Source organism: Camelus bactrianus, chromosome 1 (assembly GCF_048773025.1).
Source record: "Camelus bactrianus isolate YW-2024 breed Bactrian camel chromosome 1, ASM4877302v1, whole genome shotgun sequence".
NCBI classification, from domain to species: domain Eukaryota; kingdom Metazoa; phylum Chordata; class Mammalia; order Artiodactyla; family Camelidae; genus Camelus; species Camelus bactrianus.
Window position 1 is genome coordinate 87,728,415 of NC_133539.1, and position 14,182 is coordinate 87,742,596.

General features: G+C 34.1%; 1 long non-coding RNA gene across 1 annotated transcript in view; it reads right to left on the reverse strand.

The window, feature by feature from the left end:
• Positions 1 to 514: 514 nt before the first annotated feature.
• Positions 515 to 14,182, reverse strand: part of LOC123615977 (uncharacterized) — a 257,366-nt gene continuing 243,698 nt past the window's right edge. Inside the window, exon 5 of the long non-coding RNA XR_006723833.2 lies at positions 515 to 697. This is a non-coding gene — a long non-coding RNA (uncharacterized LOC123615977). The remainder of the gene's footprint in view (positions 698 to 14,182) is intronic.

A 14,182-nucleotide genomic window follows, 5' to 3' on the forward strand; every position in this document is an offset into this window, starting at 1 on the left:
TTTGAGGTCCAATGTGCTGTATTTTACATTTATCCCCTTATTTAGACATGAGTAGGGAGGTACCAATTTCATTTTAGGCTTCGAGTTTCTTCAAGACTGGCTGTGTTTATAAAGCATCATTAGTTTGACAGCAAGCAGAAGGAGCCTGGGCATCTTTAGTTTTGTGTCAGAAAGGAAGATGAGAAAAAAAAATTACATTGGGATGTGGACAATATTTTCTGTTTTCAGGATGCGAACCAAGAAGAGAGGCAGAAAAGTACGGGGCAAAGCTTTAAATCCATTCAAGCTTTAATATTTCTAACTTGCTGAGGTTTTTAGGAATGACAGAATACATTTACAGGCAATCTGAAACTGGATAAATGGAGAAAATTATACCATTGGTCAGTCTGTTTGATAGTGCCCAAGGAAATATGACCAGATTGGTGAGGGTCAGTAGAAAGGAAGAATGGCAGGATGATAGGATTAGGAGATTTTTCTCGCTCTTTTAATGTTTCCAATATCCATGCACGTTTGCCATTATTACCCTTACTTTAAAACTACAAAAAAGGAAAGTTTAGGAAAGTTAAGTAACTTACCTAAAGCTGCAAAGGTAGCAATGATCAAAGTCAGAATATGAATTTAATTGTGGGTTCTCCAAAAACCTCCAAATTGTTCCTTTCCCTGTAGCAACGGGAGACTTCTTTGTTTTCAATAAATTCTGAAAAATAAATATAAAAAGACATAATTATTATTTTTGGATTAATGTCAAATCAATTCATATGAAGAGAATAATGAGGCTGTTTTCTAGGAACATGACAATTAGTAAAAAGGAATACGTTCAAACAGTTCTAATAATTGAATTATATGTATGATTACAACCTCCAGAACTCTAGGTGGGCCAGGTATTCATCACCGACAGATACTTGACCAATCACATATACCCTCTCACACACCTGTCTAAACTCTCACATTCCTGTCTACATTGTCCATCTGGGACTTTTCTTTCCATATCATTACTGTCTATTCTGTGAGTACTTCAAGAATCTCAACTGATGTTTTGGGAAATTAAGAGGAGGCTGATGAATGTTCTGGATCATTGACATGTGTTAGAGTTGATGGGTGTTGAGCCAAATTTCACAGGACATGAAATTATTCTTCTGCTAGTTAATGACCAGGCCCCAGAGGCAGCATGTTCCTTGTAAGCCTACCGAAAACCTCACCCAACCATTACAAAAATGGCCTCTGTATTCACACAAGGAGGATATCACATGTTTACTTGAATGACAAATTAAAAAAACAAAAACAAAAACAAAAAAAACTGAACATGGTTTCCCTACTGTATTATTGTTGTAATGCTCCCAATTTGCCTCTAGGCAAAATGTGAACTTCTATGTTTACCAAAGGAATACTTGGGAATTGTGGGATAAAAACAAAACACAAAAGTACATATTCTGTGGTATATTTATACAATGGAATACAACTCAGCCATAAAAAAGAATAAAATAATGCCATTTGCAGCAACATGGATGGACTGAGCTATCATCATTCTAAGTGAATTAAGCCAGAAAGGGAAAGAAAAATACCATATGATATCACTTATATGTGGAATCTAAAAAAAAAAAAAAAAAAAAAAGGAACACTATGAACTCATCTACCAAACAGAAACAGACTCGCAGACATACTAAACAATCTTCTGGCTACCGGGGAAAGAGGGTAGGAAGGGATAAATTTGGGAGTTTGAGATTTACCAATGTTAGCCACTGTATAAAGATAGATTAAAAAAAAGTTTCTTCTGTACAGGACAGGGAACTATGTTCAATATCTTGTAATAACATTTAATGAAAAAGAATATGAAAATGAATATATGTATGTATATGCATGACTGGGACATTGTGCTCTACACCAGAAATTGACACACTGTAACTGACTGTACTTCAAATAAAAAAGTGTATATTCTAAGATCCTATGTCAGTGTAGCTACGCACATGTATATGTAACCCAGTCAGTGATACAAGTGCTCATACACACATACATATGCACATTATATTAAAAATATACACTAGAATATGAGCTCCAAAGAGGGCAGGGACTGTCTCACCTTTGTGTTCTCAACACAAGGGTACTTACCACAGAAAAAAACATTTCTTAAACAATCCTGTATCCTGGTTGTATATGTTGGACATTTGGTTTCATATGTCCTAGATATTTTCTCTGGGCCCCTTAAGATCCACTTGCCACTGTCCACCACTCTTCTCTGTACCATGTGGAGCTAACTCCAGGGACTTCGTCAAAGGGCTTTCTTGCCCTCTGGCTTCCAGTATGGTTTAATCATTGGTTATCATTTGCTAGAGACTGGAGGACATGGAAAAAACATATTCCCACCTCCTCCCTCCTTGAAGGTTCCTAAGAGATTGGCACAGGTCTCTACCAAAGGCCACAGCTTCTGTCAGGGAGGTCATGCAACCCTCAGAGCTATACCTCTTCTTTCTCAGTCTCAGGGACTGTTCCCTCCAGTCGTATCTGAAGCCTACAGATGGTTGAAGCTCCAGATAATTTAGGTCAACCCTTTATAGTCCCCATTAATCCCAGCTACATCTTCATAAATAATTCCTTTATTAAACTCCATTCATTTTAAAATTTGATTATGCCACATGTCTCCAACTAAGTGTTACAAGCTACCTCCTTTATTTTTCTAAAGCTTCTGAAGTCAGACTTCTACTTTAGTCTCCACTTTCACCTGAATAAACTATGATAATGTTATAAAAGCCCTAGTTTGTCCAAAAGCAAGAATTCTTGCTGAGATTCTCCACTTGTTGAAATTTTACCCTTCCAGATCTAAGGGGGTCCTGCTGTATTTTCCCTGTTCAAAGCAAAGAAGGTGTCAGATGAAGAGCAAAATCACAGAAGACTTCAGATAAAGGAAGAGACTATAAAACATGATGCACACAAATACTTCTGTAAAGATGAATCGTTCCACCTGGTAGAACCCAAATAGGTAAACAAGTAACACAAAATTACCCTGAAACTACTGTGCCATGGACCCAGCTACACATGGCTTCATTCTTTTTACTTCCCAGAATTTGTAGTTTTCTTATCACTTGCTTCTTCTACTAGCAATAATAAATAGAAATCAGTGAAAAGAATCACAGGTCTCATTTTATAACTCTTTTCCTCCTAAATCCTCAAAGACAGACTTCTCTTTTCCTGATAAAGAATTTCCCTGAAGAGTTTTAAGAAATCACCTTCTTGCTCAAAAGATTTCTTTTTACTCCAATTGCTGTTAACTTTTTCTCCTCTGATTCGTCAAATCGGTGTGTTTTCAATTCAGACTTCTTATCAAGGCACATTATTCCACAATCTTATTCCTCTATTCCTTTTAACTGTTAAGAGTCCCCGTAGCCCTCCACAGATCTCAACTATGCACCCAAGAGTCACGTTGTTTCAAGTCTGCAAACCTCACTGGAGGAATGAAATAATTGCACGTGTGATGCCAGGCACTGTACACACAGTAACATTACATTCCCCAGCCCTCTGAGGGGATAGCGTACAGCTCTGGTGTAAGTGACTAAAATCAGGTTGTTTCCTTCTTAGATAGCAGAGATCTCACAAAGTTATTGCTCAGGGACTACTGCATAAGGAAGTTGGAGACATGCATTATTAGCCATTTTCCTCTAGTCTTCTGACACAATCTTATCTCCAAAATTATTTCTAATGTATACCCCATGGAAAGAGTATAACTTCTTAGAAACAAAAAAATTCCAAAAACATAAATAAAAGGATAAAATAGAAAATACATCCAAGTCAGTTTTGATAAGCTTTTAACTGTCTTACTCAGGTACTAATTAAGACCAAATGTAGGATTGCAATATGCTTTATCTTAGTGTTCAATGATTTCTTTCATTGTTATAATACTGGAACACGTTTCACTCAGAATTGACCCAAGTTACTTTTTTCAGGTGAGACAGATGTTTTAGTCACTTTGAAATTTGAGGTTTTAGAGGAAAGTCAAAAGCCACTTGTATGTCGATTTTTCAATTAATATACTGTTACAGTTAGGTTAATTACTAAATTAGTTATTCGTACCAAGACAAGAACGAAATTGTCTAATTCTGCCAAAGCTGATAAAACTGACTAAAAACTAAGTGAAATATTATGAATTTCTCTCTTATCAAACCTGACACTTGACCTTCGAATTCATATCCATTTAATCTAATCATGATGATTCTTTATTTCCTTAATCTTTAGCTTTGGTTCATCAGAAGACATTGAGAAGTTTGTCAATGACCAAATGGAATTTTATAATTAATAGAAATAGCTTTCAAAGCAATTGTCTTTTAAATATTGTAGCTAAAAATTAAGAGGACCAATGTTAGATTAATAAATATACATTTATTATTATGCAGCAGGTGTTGCTCTAAGTGCCTAACATATCTTTTGATGAATCCTCAGAGTTACCCTAGGATGTAAGTCATTATTATCTTCATTTCACAAATAGGAGGGTAAGAATTAGAAGATTAAACAACATGCCTTCATAGCAGACCTGGCATAATCATAAAAGAGATTCACCCCTGCCCAAGACCATGTTTCTATCCAATATGCTAAATTCTAAATATGAAGAAAACTAATTTTTGTTAAATAATTTGTAGGAGTTCTTTTCAAAGTCCCAAGAAAATCACTGGTATATTTTAAATCAGAATTCAGTTATCTCAGCAAATACTTTCCTTTTCTATTTTTTGCATTAGCACAAGTCCACCAACTGATGCACATGACTACAAGAGTTTCAAGATAAAAGTATATTTTTAGCATCCATAAATCAGGTATCTAGTGACCAAGTACATAGTGTTTTAAATCCTAAAAGAACCATTTAAACATCACTACAGCTCTTATTTAATAGTGCTATATTTTTAAATACAAACTTTAACTGCTTTTGGTGTTTGAACTCAAACTTGAGGGAGTTCAGTGTATTTACATTTCTAAGACCTGTACACGTAAAATTATAAGACAAAGTTAGAATCACAGGTCTTGTCTCTTAGCCATCACAAATGGGAGCAGATGTAGACAAACACCTGTCTCTTTCATTCATTTTGGCTTCAGTCCCGTTTTCTCTAAAAATTCTCTCCAGGGTCTGCATTTGGTTAAGGCCAATAACTGGTTATATTGTTTTCCTTTATTGTAGGATAGTCATTCTATTTGATTTTCTTCTAGAACAGTTTTTAGTTTTTTTTCAGTTTTAATCTTTTTTATTTAAGTACGGAACAGTTTTTATTTTTAATTTTAATGAACATAAAGTTAATTTTGATTAAGGTTTCTTTCTCTAATTATTGCAGCTTATATGGAAATAAGAAAAATCACTGATGAATATTAGTAAAGATTTAAATTGTAATAACAATGATGCAGTAAACTAAATTAGAAGAAAAGTGACAGATTGGGAGTACTTGCAATACCCAAAATGGTGGCAAAATATAACATATATGAAGAGTACCAAGAAATTAATAAGGAAACACTAGAGAGCTTAAGAAAAATATGCAACAGATAAAAACCAACGAACTCACAGCAGGGGAAACATAAATGACCAATAAATATATAAAAATATTATTTCATAAAGAATCAAGAATACAATATTAAAGTGACAAATATTTTTTAACATTTATGTTTCAAAAATGAACAGACTGATAATATCTGGTATAGGTGAGATTTGGGGGAAATGTCCTATTTAACTTTCAAATTGCCAAAATAAAGAGACTTATAATATATATAGCATTGGTGAATTTTGAGGAAATCATTAGTCTCATACCTTGTGAAACTGTGATGGAAACTGGACATCTTTGGAGGGCATTTAGTAAATGTAAACTAAATGTAAAACACCAATTTTTCCTAAAATTTAAACATGGGCAAAAATTTTAATTGTTATATAATTTACATAACATAGAAAAATACTAGCATATATTCACAATGAAACACAAGAAAATCATTACATCACTATTTTATGAGTACACTGTATTAATAAACAAAATGTTAAACAAATACTAGGAAGTGCTTCTAACAAAAGAAATCAATCTAAATAGATATGGAAGCTCTCCAAGACATATTTTAAGAGTTAAAGCCAAAATTAGAACTATATGTAAAATATAAAACTATATTTATATATAGATTTATCTGTATATAGTACACATATTTATGTTTATAGTTATAGATATATAGATCTATACTATTTATAGATCTGTATTTATAGATATAGATACTTTATATAAAATCTACTATATATAGATACATGTCTACATATAGATATAGAGATACAGACATATATTGATTATGTGGATGAGCTTTTCTTTCTGATTTGAGATTTTAACAAAATAATTTATTCATATATTCTTTATGTAATAAATATTTAAAATGAACAAGACAAAGAAAGATAATGCTTGTTAAGTTTATTAAAAATAATGATCTTATTTATTTTTTCTTTTAAGTAGAAGGGTTTTAGAATGACATACAAAAGTTCTCATAATGAAATTCATTCTAAATTGTTTTAAGAAAGAGGAAATGTATTTAGATTGATTTTTTTCAATTTCTTCAAATATTATTACTTTTTTTTAGACTAATATATACTTTTTAGTCATCAGAATTTGTGAGAAACTGGTGCTAAGAAAGAGGATGCAAGATGTTTGCATTTGACAGTCTTCAATCCTCTCTCAGATGTGCCTGAAGTCAATGAGCCAATGTTTCTGCCTTGTTATGTTCACTACCCTCAGCTCAGTAGGGTTATTTCAATAACACATCAAAGAAGAAGATATGCTTTTGCCTTAAGTTTAACATACCCATCTCCTTCTTTAGATACATTGAAGTCCTTGAAGGCAATGGATTTCAAACTTATTTTGACAAATTGAATCATCAGGGAAATTTCTTTACAATGTAGTTATTTGGAAATTCTAACTCAAACTCTGTGGTGGCTTCAGCAGTCAATCAATCAGTCAATAATGTGTGTGTGGGTGTGTGTTTCTGGAAGATAGAAAGATATATAAACTTAAGAGATGCCCAGGTAATTTTGACTGATGTATTAGATTTTAAAATCATTCACATTTTCTAGAAATGTTGAATATAATGTGTGTAAGTCAACTTATGCTATTTTTCTTCAGAGTTTAAATATACTACTGCTTGAGAGGATGTTTTTGAAATTGTATATTGGGATCTATATTTTAGTGGTTGTTATGAGTTGAATTGTATGTCCAAAAAAAGATATGTTGAAATCCTAACACACCCCTGCCCCCTACCCAGGTGCCTGTGAATATGACTTTATTTGGAAACAGGATATTTGCATATATAATCAAGTTAAGATGTGGTCATTAGGGTTGCCCCAGAGAAACACAGACATACAGTGAGAAGACAGCCACATGAAGACAGAGGCAAAGATTACAATTAATGATTCCACAAACCAAGGAATGCCTGGGGCCATCAGAAGCTGAAAGAGACAAGGAAGGATCTCCCCCAGAGACTTAGTAATTATCATGGCCCCAGGCATAGTAAATGGATCCTCATTTTCAACTGAATTCAGTAGAGAAGACACTATGGGGGTTACTTCTGTCTTTTCCAACTCTTTCCTCTTATCCTCAAACTCTCTACCTTAAACTCTCTAAGTTCTTTACTACATCTGAACTGAAGAGAGTTTACAATCAATTCCACGTGAATTTGAGGTTTTTCCACATCGTGAAATCTGGACCACTTAACAAGCATGAGACTTCTCTAATCTTCAGCTTTCTCATATATTATATATCTTTAATAATGTGCATTTCAGAGTGTTTTTGGACATTTAGGAAGAATGTATAAGAGGGCATGGCATTGTGTCTGGAAAATAGAAAGCCCATAATATAGACCAACTATTGGTAACAGTTTCCATTCTAGAACTTCTTTTCTGATACTTTCTAGTTTCTTCTATTTTCATCTGTCCAAACCACTTACAAATTCATATCCCATTTGAATACTGACATTAGTGTTAATCAAATATTTTGACCATGATCCACGCTTAGAAATATATTTCACAATGTAACTGAGTTGACAATTGTACTCAACTTCAACTTTTGGCCAAAAGCGATGTTTTGGCTTTGGCTTCAGCATTCAGAAGGCCAAATAAAAATGTACACTTCAGTGTAATTTTTGGCAAATACGCGTTTTAGCCTGTGTGTGATTATGATTATACGAGTGCATGCACACACTATCTATCCATATATATATTTACACATAAATGTATAAATAATTATATAATTAAATACATATTATGTAATTGTATTTACATATATTTACATAGTATGTAATTATATAATTGCATACCCATGCATTTGTAACAATATAACAATTACAACAATGTAAGTAATACAAAAAGACAGGTCACGAGGACTCCCTTAGCTTCACTCAGCTAAATCAGTATCCATCTTGAAACAGTATAAAACTTTATCTGGTCTCTTCTTTTCATATTTCCTTAGAAAAAACTGTGTTCTTTGTCTTGGGAGCTCATCTTTTCATGTATCCCTAGTACAGAAAGTTCTTTCCTCCTTATGTTACTATACAATATCTCGACTGTTAATAATTACATAATTACCTATTGTTGCATAACAAACCATCTACAGCATAGTGGCCTAAAATGACAATGTATCATTTCTCATCTTTCTGCAGGTTAGCTGGGTGATTCCTGTGCTGCTTTAACCTGTGCTCAGTCATGTGACCCTGTTCAGCAGGAATGTTAGTTTGGCTAGAAGGGTCAAGATGGCCTCCTTTACATGTCTGCCAGTTTGTACTGGCTGGCTGCCAAGGAGTCTCGGTTCTCTTACATCTGTCTTCTCATCCTCCAGTAAGCTAGCCTGGCTTCAGAGTGGCATCCAAGAGGGTAAAAGTGGAAACTGCAAAGCCTCTTTAGACATGAGCTCTAGAACTCACAGGGCTGCTTCTGCTACCTTGTATTGTTCAGAGCAAATCACAAGGGTATCCTAGATCCAAGGGGGGAGGAGAAATAATACTATCTTCTGATGAGAAGAGTGAACAAAATACAGTTGAACTAACACAAGTCATCACCTTTAACTACCAGGGTATCTTTGCTATCCCATTGACCAAGAAAGGCTAATTTTCAAGCAAATTCTAGGAAGGTGTTAGAGTGCAACAACAAAAGGCTAAGTGACCTTGAATTAATAATTCTCTAAATTCCTGCTGTGCCTACAGAAACCAAGCAAAATGCTTAGAATCTGGGAATACAGAGATAATTAAGATATTTCCTAGTTGTAATGGCAATTACAGCAAATTCAAAATAAACAGATGTGTTAAATACAGTGAAGTAATGTATAAGAGGTTAAAGTAAAGGGAAGGTGTTTAATTTTTTTGATGTACACAAGCATTTATTTTTAATAAATTCAGCACACTGAAGCAAAACTTTTTTAGGAACATTTTTGTGCTAAAATAAAGCTTCTCCATGAGTCAAAAATATGTTGCATTATAAAGCAAAAATATTCCAAGTGTCAAAGATAAATCTTTAAAATATATCAAATGCACTTTGCTATTATGAGAAGTTTGTAAATGGATGAACTCATTTTGAAAAATATCATGTAATGTAAAAATTACCTATTAGGATATATGATAGTTCTATCATATTAAATATTTTGATATCTCAAAATTTAAAGACAATCTATTTAATTATCATAAAATCACTATTTTTTTTCTAGAGTCATTCTTCAAATTATAATCAATGTCTGAATATCAGGGACCTGAAAGAGCAAAAATTTAGGTTTAATACAGGCAGTTATAAGCCAATACATCTGGAGACGTTAAGAAGTATTCATGCAGTTGTAAATGTTTTGCCATTTATCTGCTAGCCTGAATCAAGTATACATGTATTCATCAAGCTTTAGTTCAATAATATTTATTGAGTGACAACTACTTCATGTTATTGAAGCAATCTAAAAATTCTGACATGCAAAGCATGATTTGGAAAATTATAAATTATATAATATTTGTAAATTGGCTTATAAAAGCTAAATGTTCCATATCCTTACATTTATTCCTTTAATGGCTAGAAAAGACATTTCTGTATTATTTGTTTCATATATTTTAGACTCAGCCTTAATTATTATTTAATGATATTTTGGTTTTTAAGTAGTTTCCAACATGATATTTAGCTTACTAGTCCATTCAAAATCTACTGTAAGTTGTTTCTCTACTTTTTCTGATAGCTAAAAAAATATATAGTTGAATTAAAAAAAAAAACAACTACAAATTTTCTGACCTTACCCAAAGGGAATACTACTTTAATAAAAATTTTTCTTGTGCAATGAAATACTTTTCCAGTTATGCTAAGTAATGTGTTATCTGCATAATGAGGAAAAATATAGAGCACAAGAAGTTATTAGAAATTTTACACTGTGCTTTGTTTCCAAATAACATCGTTAACACCTTCTTTCATACTTCAGTGATGATTTCACACATCGAGGTAGTATAGTGTCAATGAGAGCCAAAGCAAATAGACTATTATTTGAGGGTGCAATTCAAGTGAGAAATTAGGAACTCTGGGAGTTCAGAAAACCTGATGGAATACAGTCCTTGGCACCTACCGAGTATTAGTCACTTTAAACATGTGCTTGGGAAGCAGATGTTGAGCCAGAGTTAAATGTCCAGAAGGCTGACTGGTAAGTAGCACTTACAGGAGGAAAGGGAGGAAGCAGAATTGGGAAGAGGAGCTGTCCCACTGAGATGTGCTGAGAACACCTCTGCCTGCCCAGGAAGATGCTACAGAGCAAAGACTGCATGTGAGAGACATTCCCTGTTGGGCACAAAAGCCAAGGCCCTTGAACCACATCCTTGCCTATTACTGAATGGGGACCATCCTGTGAATAGGGGACCTCTGATCAAAAGTCAGGGCACACCATGACAACACCAACTGAAGGCTGACCACTAACCTTGCTCACTGCAGCTAGGCAAGTCAGTGTCTTGACACACAGATGTTCCTTCTTTTCTAGTCTCTTCTCCTTGACATCCATTAGCCAAGAATCCTCCTTGCTTTAAGGATCCTTTCGGGTGGCTCCTCTGCAACTCAACTGTAAATTTGATTTAGTTCTGGCCCTCATTCCTTCCAGGTCTAGGTGAAATATTTTATTCATAAGTTTATATATTATCTACATACTGAGGATATTCTTTCTTAGCACCACCTCTGGAATCTGAGACTCCTCCACAGAGCTCACGTTGTGACCAATGTTTCACCTGAAAACAACTACGGGAACCCCTGGACCCACTCTCCAAGTATGCTCCTCCCCTAGTATTGTAAACTACTGTTCCAGTCAGAAACATGAGGCATAATAACTGCTTCTTCCTCACCAAACCCCCACGTACATTCAGTTCAATAAGACCTCTTTGGCTCTGTCTCAAATCAACTATCCATTTCCCTTCTCCTCCACTGACAGTATGCTGGTTCAAGAAAACATGATCTCTCCCCTAAACTGCAAACAGGTTATATTGTTTGGTTTCTCTGATATCAGGTTTATCTTCTCATCTAGTCTCCACAAAGTTATACAGGATGATTGTTCTTATCTTGCTTGATATCCTTTCACTGTTTTCACTTGCACTTGAGAAAACAAATCAGTTAGCGTCACCCAATAGTCTCTGCTTGATCAAGAACAGCCTGTCTCAAATCTCATCTCCTACCCCACTATGGACCAGTTACATTGGCTTTCTTTCAGTTCTTTGTGTCAGTCACCTCAGGACTTCTACTCAGAACAGAAAACCAGTAGACCTGTGTACGCCCACCACTGACATGCTAGCTATGTGTAAGTGAACAGATCACTTAGTCATATTTTGAACTTTATTTTTCTCATCTGTAAAATACCTTCTTCACAGAAGAGTTGTATGATCTTACATAGATACTATAGGAAAATGTGCTCTACAAAATTAAATCTCTAAAAAAGAATACACATTACACATGACTGTATTCTGCACTCTTGGAAGCCTTGATAAAGAGACAATTTTTAATATCTCAGTGGACTTGGAAAAAAACAACTCTGGATAGAAATGGATAGATTAGTTTTGTCATATATATTAATGATTAAAAGTGAATAATTCTTGTTCATAGATTTAAAAGATACCAGGAGAAAAGCCTCTGTAAATGTTTAGACTTAGCAAAGAATACTTTATATAGAGGACTCTAAACCGAGACAAGACAGAATTATGTCAGGAAATATACAATATAGAGGAAGTGGTTATCCACTCTCAAAATCTGTAGGGTAACCAGAAAAACAGCCTGTCAGCTGGTCTGTGGGGCAGTGTGGCATCCTTCTGTTATAAAGAAAATGCCCCTTCAGACTGAAGAAATTTCCTGAGCATTTCTTAGAGAGAGGGTGTGCTATCACTGCATCCTCTTACTTTCTTTCCTTCATCTATCAGGTCTTTATTTTGCTGTCATTACTCAAGGATATTTTTTTGGTGTGTATGGAATTCTGGATTGACACTTCTTTTCTTTCAGAACTTTAAAGAGGTTGTTTCACTATACGTATTTTTTTGAGAAATTTTCAGTCATTTGAATTGTTGTTCATATATATATTTTTTACTGTTTGCAAGACTTATTTTCCTTATCTTTGATATACAGTGTATGTGTGATATGTCTGAGAATAGTTTTCTTTGATTTTATGCTGTTTGATTTTCACTAATTTTCTTGAATCTGTATATTTGTCTTTTGAGGGGAGTTACTAGCTGTTTTCTAAAAAAAAAAAAAAAAAAGGAGTTTTTCTGCATTAATATACTTCTCTCTTTCTGAAACTCCCATGGACACTGAGGCTCTGTTCACTTGTTTTCTATTTTTTTCTCTGCTCTTCAGCTTGGATGATTTCTAGTGACATATCATGAAGTTAGCTGACTTTTTTCTATTATTGCCATTCTGCTATTGAGCCCTTTCAGAACAAATTTTTATTTCAGATACTGTGCTTTCCAGTTCTAAAACTGCCATTTGGTTCCCATTTACAGTTTCTATTTTTCTCCTGAAATATATCTTTCCATTCATTTCAAGAGCTTTTACTCTTATATTACAGAGCATGGTTAAAGCTGCCTTAAAGTTTATGTCTGATGATTCCTGTATTTGATCCATCGTGAGCTGGCATTTGTTCATTTGGGAGAGGCCCAGAATGGGCACTTTTAATAAGCACCTCAGTTTCTCTGATGCAAGCCATTTAGAACATCTGAAGGAAACAGAAAATAATACTGAATACATAAGGGACCCTGCTTACCTTTTAATGAAAATTTTCAGTCTTAAAGAAAAACAGCTTGATAAAGACATATCCTCTCGCAAAAGAGAACAAAATTACCCTATCTCATAATGTTCATCACCACTTGGTAAAGCACTTGCTATGATCACTTTGATGTAATTATATATTTGAGACTGTGATGTCTTACTCCAGTAGACATGCCCCTGACACACACACCCCCCCCAGTAATGTAAGAGATATCAACATCTTATACTATAGAATATCCCTGATTAAAATAAGTTAATAAAATGCCAAGCAAAAGAAAGGGAGCATTTCACATAATTAGAAGCATAAAGTCCATTTAAGAGGACATGTTTATCTAGATTATTGAGTGCATAAAGGCCCAATTTTAATCTGATTGGTAATTTTCTTGGAAAAAATATTAATATAATTAATAATGAAGAAAGATACACTCACAGAGCCACTAATTTTTTTTTTTAAAGTGAAGATATTACCTATTTTGTTCCCTAGATACAAAAGTTCCAGTTAGAGCTGCTCACATCGTAGTTCTAATACTCTCATCAAAAGCCTTAGAATAACAGGAAAAATGCACAGAAGAGTTACACTGCAGGTTTTCTCCTACAAGATTACAGTGTATAGAAATAAAGTCTCTCATCAATTATCTTCATTTATGTGAAAAAAAAAAACATGAATTCTCTATTGTCCATCTAGAAACAACAAATTTTAATCACTTTAGCTTTTTTCAGCTTCAGTTTTGAGGTGTAGACATGCACCAGTTTAACTGGGACTCTATTACATCTCCCCTGCCTGAATGCTTTTCTCACCAGAAATGTTCAGTCTTCCTGAAGCTACTAATCCATAAACAATTATTCTACTCCAAAGACTGCTAATTCTCCAGGCAGAAATAATATAGAGTACTATTATTTTGTCATGACAAATTTTCATCCATTCAGCTTGGCCAGACAACAAATATTTATTTA